Source organism: Primulina eburnea, chromosome 8 (genome assembly GCF_022965805.1).
Source record: "Primulina eburnea isolate SZY01 chromosome 8, ASM2296580v1, whole genome shotgun sequence".
In the NCBI taxonomy this organism is placed as follows: domain Eukaryota; kingdom Viridiplantae; phylum Streptophyta; class Magnoliopsida; order Lamiales; family Gesneriaceae; genus Primulina; species Primulina eburnea.
The window spans coordinates 13,996,924-14,004,884 of NC_133108.1; positions in this window are offsets into that span (position 1 = coordinate 13,996,924).

The following is a 7,961-nucleotide window of genomic DNA, read 5'->3' on the forward strand; positions in this document are numbered from 1 at the left end:
CCGAGCTCTGTCTGCTAGCGCACAGCTGCACACCCACGCTGTAATGCACATGGGCTGTCCCGATCGGGCTTAAGTCCCCTCACGGTTATCCCATTACCCATTACTCATAGAACTTCTCCAGCCCAGGCACTGAAGCTTTTGCCTTCCCAGGATTAGAACCCAAGACCTCCTAGACTTATATAGATCTTGGCAGCAATCCTGGTACTAGCACCAGTTGAGCTAGTATCAGGATTGCTGCCGAGCTAGTATCAGGATTGCTGCCAAGATCGATATAAGTCCAGGAGGTCTTGGGTTCTAATCCTGGAAAGGCAAAAGCTCCAGTGCCTGGGCTGGAGAAGTTCTATGAGTAATGGGTAATGGGATAACCGTGAGGGGACATAAGCCCGATCGGGACAGCCCATGTGCATTACAAAAAAGTCAAGCACGCTTAACTTTGGAGTTCTTATGTGATGAGCTAATGAAAAGAAGATGCACCTTCGTGATATGATGTCACACCCTTACTCTATACTTAGCATAATCACTATAATCAAAATAGGGTTTGAATGATATAACTATAGTATAAAGAAACTCAAACAAGGGAACATCCATTTGAGGGTTTATAAAAATTTTGGCATGATGTCCCTACATTTTGTTTAAACTAAAAACTCAAGCAATACTATATAAACAACAACATTCATATATATATATAAACATATTTCATCTACACAAACGTATTCTGCTTCATTCTACCCATAGACATAAACATTGTAAAACGTGTTTCAAACCCTGACATTGTAAAACTTATAATACATATGCGGAAGCTATACAATAAGAAGCCCGGTTCTTGTCGAGGTGAGACACGTCACAACCATCCCTTGGTGAACCGGCATCCTATGCATCTTCACTACCTGATCCTGTAATACATGAGCTACGTGAGTTTATAAAACTCAATAAGTTGGCACTTATATGTATCAATATGCATCGAAGGAACATATATATCAAGTCGTGACAACAATGAAACTTTAAACCATGTCATATCATAGTATATATTCATGTTCATGTTTGTACTTGAGCCTCATTAGTTGACCTGTACTACCGTGCTTGCTTTATTATATAGCTACTACTGTGTTGGACGTCAGGGAGCAACCTTTGGCAACCCCACGCCCCATGAACATATATTGGCCAATAGCTTTGGTGGACTTAAAACCACCCATGATGTCAACAAGCTCTATATCATGTAAAATCAATCATTTTTCCTTTCAATGTTCTTGTTCTTGGTCATGACATAGCACCCAACATCAATATTCATGAGTTCCTTACATATTTAATACATAACAATGGCATATGGTGCTATGTTTCATCAATAAACATACTAACAATGTACATATATCAATAAACAATGCAAAGCATTTGAAATCCATAATATTACTCATGTATTACTTCAAGAACATGCCAACTTACAGTCCAAGCTTAAGAACACTGGTTTGAGACGGTGTTTCTCGCTCCTATGCTGTCAAACATAACAATAATTCAATCACTATATCTATACTAGGTGAAGTTTGCTCCTCTACCTTTATAATAATCAAAAGAGATGAAAACTTACACCTTTAGGAAGCTCTTGGGATGAAGAACAAAGTTCTAACTTCAATTCTATGAAAGGAATGAAGAAGTAAGCATTTGGAAGAAATTCTCTAAGTTTTGTTTCGAGTTTATGCTGTTAGAGAGGTTGAGGATGGTGGAAAGTGCTTAGAAAACCCGATACTTATCTTTTTATACAGCAGGTTCGCTAGGGCGGACGCTTTTTATCGCTAGGGCGAGTAAATCTCGGTCCTACACATTTTGTTTCTGCACAGGTTCGCTAGGGCGGACACTTTTGACCGCTAGGGCGAGCAAGTTTCGGCCCTATACATTTTATTCCTGCACAGGCTCGCTAGGGCGGACATTTTTGACCGCTAGGGCGAGCCAGTTTCGGCTCTGCACACTGATTCATCAGAAATCGCTCCAGAAACGGCTCTTCCCTTCATAATCTGGAAAAGTTGTAAACTACAAAATTGTAGCCCTATGTCTTGGCTTTAAGCTCTCCAAATTTCAGGTCATTTGGAGGTCTGAGTAAAAAGTTATGCCCATTCTCATAACATGTGTCAGTGAAGGAATGACGGTATACACGACACACTTCGGGGCGCTTTTGGCTTGTCTTCCACAATGATTTGGACAAAACTCAAAACTTGAAAGTTGTAGCATTATATCTTAGCTTTCTAATGGTTATGGCCTCACTCAATTTGGATCAATATTCAAATCATTATGCTAAAACCCGTACGAACTACCATATTTACATCTAATTTCCCACAACTTCCATTACACTATTTCTATGTACCCATCTTACTATCACTACTTTGACATATATTCATTCTCAATACACCATGAACAATATAAGAGTCATGTTCAATCTCAATATTGATACTTCATTCATCACGTGAAACCTAATGAGGTAATTAACTACAAAATAAACGACATAAATACGTTATAATCATTTGTACGAGTAACCGGACATTACAATTCTCCCCTCCTTCAAAGAATTTCGTCCTCGAAATTTAACGTACCATATAATTCAGGATATCTCTGTTGAATCTCGTCTTCTCGCTCCCAAGTTGCTTCTTCGATTGTATGATTTCGCTATAACAGTTTCACCAAGGGTATTTCCTTGCCTCGTAACACTTTTGATTTCCTATCGAGGATTTGGACTGGTCGTTCTTCATACGAGAGATTCGATGCAAGTTCCAATGGTTCGTAATGAAGAACGTGAGAAGGATTGGCCAAATACTTTCGTAGCAAGGAGATGTGAAAAACATTATGAACGTTTGATAAACTCGGTGGTAATGCAACTCGGTAGGCTCTGTCTCCTATTCTTTCCAAGATTTCAAATGGACCGATATATCTTGGACTCAATTTTCCTTTCTTTTCAAAACGTAAAATGCCCTTCAATGGTGATATCTTTACAAATACATGGTCACCAATCTGAAATTCCAATCGACGACGTCGCACATCAGCATAGCTTTTCTGTCGACTCTGGGCAGTGTGCATTCTTTCTCTGATCTTGGTTACCAATTCAGCTGTCTGTTGTACCAATTCAGGGCCTAATAACTTCCTTTCTCCTATTTCATCCCAATGTACCGGAGAGCGACATTTTCTACCATATAATGCAGTATACGGTGCCATTCCAATGCTTGACTGATAGCTATTGTTATATGTAAACTCAGCCAACGGTAGTTTACTGTCCCAACTACCTGGGAAGTCAATAGTACATGCCCTCAACATATCTTCTAAGATCTGATTTACTCGTTCTGATTGTCCATCAGTTTGAGGGTGGAATGCTGTGCTGAATGACAATCGAGTTCCCATAGCATGATGCAAGCTTTTCCAAAATGCAGATGTAAATTTTGGATCTCTATCAGATACAATGGACACTGGGATGCCATGAAGCCTCACTATCTCCTTGATGTATTCTTCAGCATATTGATTCATCGTGTATGTGGTCTTCACCGGAAGAAAGTGAGCTGATTTCGTAAATCGATCCACAATAACCCATATAGCATTGAATCCTCTTTGTGTTCTTGGCAAACCAAGGATGAAATCCATTGTGATATGTTCCCATTTCCACTGAGGAATGGGTAGCGGTTTCAGGAGCCCTGCTGGTCTTTGATGTTCAATCTTGACCTTTTGACAAGTTAGATATTGTGCAACAAATTGAGCAATGTCCTTTTTCATACCTGGCCACCAAAATAATGGTTTCAAATCCTTGTACATTTTCGTGCCTCCTGGATGGATCGAATAGGGAGTAGCATGAGCATCAATAAGAATGTCGGTTCTGGTCGTTCCTTGTTTTGGTACACACAGTCTCCCTCGATATGTCCATATTCCTTCCCCATTCAATTCAAAGTTTGAATGTCCTTTATCTTCATCTCGCTGTCTCAATTGCTGTAATTCAGTATCTGTATCTTGTTCGACCTTGATCCTGTCTGCAAGTGTTGGTCGAACTATGAGAGATGATAATTTGATTGTAGATCCCTTTGGAATAACATCAAGCTTCAAGTTCTGCAAATCCCATAAAATTTGTTCTTGTACTTGCATTGCAGCAACAGAACTGGACTTTCGACTTAACGCATCTGCAACAACATTGGCTTTGCCTGGATGATAATTAATAACACAATCGTAATCCTTCACCAATTCCAACCAACGTCGTTGTCTCATATTCAGTTCTTTTTGCGTGAATAAATATTTCAGACTCTTGTGGTCCGTATATATTTCACACCGTTCACCATACAGATAATGGCGCCATATTTTCAACGCAAATACCACTGCTGCCAGTTCTAAATCATGTGTGGGATAGTTCTTTTCATATTCTTTCAATTGCCTAGAGGCATAAGCAATCACCTTCCCGTGCTGCATCAAGACTGCTCCTAAACCTTGTTTCGAAGCATCACTGTACACTACAAAATCTCCTGATCCTTCTGGAATAGCAAGGACCGGTGCTGATGTCAATTTTGCCTTTAACTCTTGAAAACTGCGATCACATGCTTCGTCCCACACAAATTTCACATTCTTTCGAGTTAAAGCAGTCAAAGGCAATGCTATCTTAGAAAATCCCGCTATAAACCGACGGTAATAACCAGCTAACCCAAGAAAACTACGTACCTCGGTAACAGTGGTAGGTCGTAGCCAGTTATTAACAGCTTCAATCTTACTTGGATCCACTGATATGCCTTCTTTTGAAATGATATGACCCAAGAATGATACTTGTTCAAGCCAAAATTCACATTTCTTCCATTTGGCATATAAATGTTTATCTTTCAACGTTTGCAAAACTAATTGCAAATGTTCCCGATGCTCCTCTATAGTTCGTGAGTAGATGAGAATATCATCTATAAACACAATCACGAACTTGTCTAGAAATGGCTTAAAAATTCTATTCATTAAATCCATAAAAGCTGCTGGTGCATTTGTTAGTCCAAATGGCATTACAAGAAATTCATAATGCTCGTACCTGGTTCGGAAGGCAGTCTTAGAAATATCATCTGACTTCACTTTTAATTGATGATAGCCTGATCGTAAATCAATCTTCGAAAAGATAGCAGCTCCTTGTAGTTGATCAAACAAATCATCAATTCTAGGGAGTGGATACTTATTTTTGATTGTCACTTTGTTCAACTCCCGATAATCAATGCATAGACGAAGGGTACCGTCTTTCTTCTTCACAAACAAAACAGGTGCACCCCACGGTGAAATGCTCGGTCTAATAAACCCTTTATCAAGCAACTCCTGTAACTTTTCTTTCAGTTCTTTCATTTCTGTATGAGCTAATCGATAAGGAGCTTTTGAGATCGGATGAGTTCCTGCCACAACATCAATTACAAATTTGATCTCTCTATCTGGGGGTAAGCCTGTTACATCATCAGGAAACACTTCTGGAAACTCACACACAACATCTGTATATTCTAGTTCACGAAATGGTGGATCAATAACTAAAACAGATGCTAAATATCCTTGACACCCCTTTTGTAATAATTTACAAGCCTTCATGCAAGAGATTATCCGTAGAGGTAAGGATATACCTGCACTTGCAACTGTGAATGGTTCAGCTCCTACTGGCGCAAACTTGATCATCTTTAAGCCACAGTCAATAGTAACTCTATACTTCGTGAGCCAATCCATTCCCAATATCACATCAAAATCAGTCATCCTAAGAACAATCAAGTCAGCATACATCTGATATCCTTGGACATAAAGTGGACAACCTCGCACAATTTGGTCTGTCTGTAATTCTTGCCCGGAAGGTAAGGATATGGCGAGTTGTGTCTCTGTTGTACTTGCTGTAATGCCCAGTCTCCTTACAAACGATTCCGAAATAAAAGAATGTGTGGCTCCTGAATCTAGTAAAACAATAGCAGTAATACCAGAAATCAAGAACATACCAGTGATCATCGACGTATCCGCATCCACTTCTTCCTTGGTCATGGAGAAAAGGCGTCCCTGTACTTTCTCAGAACTTCCTGGACAATTCTTGGCGAGATGCCCTGGCTTTTTGCAACGATAACAGACATTAGAACCTTGCATACATTCCCCGCCATGAATTTTTCCACATTTAGGACAAGGTGGTCTGTCCGGTTCTTTACGTGGAGGGGGACCCTTGCCACGGGGTTCCTCTGGTCTAGTACCCCTGCTATCAGTCTTTTTGCCTTGTCCTGTTCCTTGGCTCTTCTGAAAGTACTGCTGCCTTCGTTGTTGCCTGTCCCTGTCAATGTCATGTTCATCTTGTTCTGCCATAAGTGATCTTTCTACTATCTCCCCATACGTAGCAACTTTCGACATTCGTACATCTCTTTTAATTTCCGAGCGAAGTCCTCGCATGAAATGTTCGCCCTTACTGGTGTCATCTTGTGCAATATAAGGTACATATTGGACTCCGGCCTCAAATTGTTGTATGTATTCTGTCATTGCCATAGTTCCTTGCTTCAGGTTAAGGAAGTCGCTGGCTTTCTTAGCTCGTACGTCTTTACTGAAATACTTGTTGTAAAACACGGTTTTGAAAGTTCTCCATGTCAGTGGTCCAACCGGTAATGCCACTTTTGCACTTTCCCACCATATTCTTGCATGTTTTGTTAAGAGAAATATGGCACAAGTTACTTTGTCAGCATCATCCATATGAAGGTAGGAGAAGATGGACTCCAATGACTTAATCCACTCTTCTGCTACAGCTGGATCAGTGCTTCCCATGAATTCCGGAGGATTTAAACGTCGAAAACGATCATATATGTCTGTCTGAACAGGCACATGTCTGTGTACTATGGCTTGAGCTTGTGCCTGTTCATGAGTAGTCCGTTGCATCTCTAGTAGCTGCTGGATTTGTTCACCATGGACCTTTGCTTGTTGTTGGAGTAAGTGGGCGAAGTCATCTACAGGTCGTGGCGCACTACCTTCACATTCGACTGCTGGGGCCTTGCCCTTAGATGAATCTCCCTCATGTACTTTACGTTTCGGTGGCATCGTTGCTTATCTTAACCTACGTGTAGGATACATAGACACATAACTTAGCATAAACTATGGAATACAAAGATACTTACTTGCCGAGTTCTCCATGTGGATGAAGTGCAGTGTCTTCCCTGTCGAAGAACCGTGGGCTCTGATACCATTTAAATGTCACACCCTTACTCTATACTTAGCATAATCACTATAATCAAAATAGGGTTTGAATGATATAACTATAGTATAAAGAAACTCAAACAAGGGAACATCCATTTGAGGGTTTATAAAAATTTTGGCATGATGTCCCTACATTTTGTTTAAACTAAAAACTCAAGCAATACTATATAAACAACAACATTCATATATATATATAAACATATTTCATCTACACAAACGTATTCTGCTTCATTCTACCCATAGACATAAACATTGTAAAACGTGTTTCAAACCCTGACATTGTAAAACTTATAATACATATGCGGAAGCTATACAATAAGAAGCCCGGTTCTTGTCGAGGTGAGACACGTCACAACCATCCCTTGGTGAACCGGCATCCTATGCATCTTCACTACCTGATCCTGTAATACATGAGCTACGTGAGTTTATAAAACTCAATAAGTTGGCACTTATATGTATCAATATGCATCGAAGGAACATATATATCAAGTCGTGACAACAATGAAACTTTAAACCATGTCATATCATAGTATATATTCATGTTCATGTTTGTACTTGAGCCTCATTAGTTGACCTGTACTACCGTGCTTGCTTTATTATATAGCTACTACTGTGTTGGACGTCAGGGAGCAACCTTTGGCAACCCCACGCCCCATGAACATATATTGGCCAATAGCTTTGGTGGACTTAAAACCACCCATGATGTCAACAAGCTCTATATCATGTAAAATCAATCATTTTTCCTTTCAATGTTCTTGTTCTTGGTCATGACATAGCACCCAACA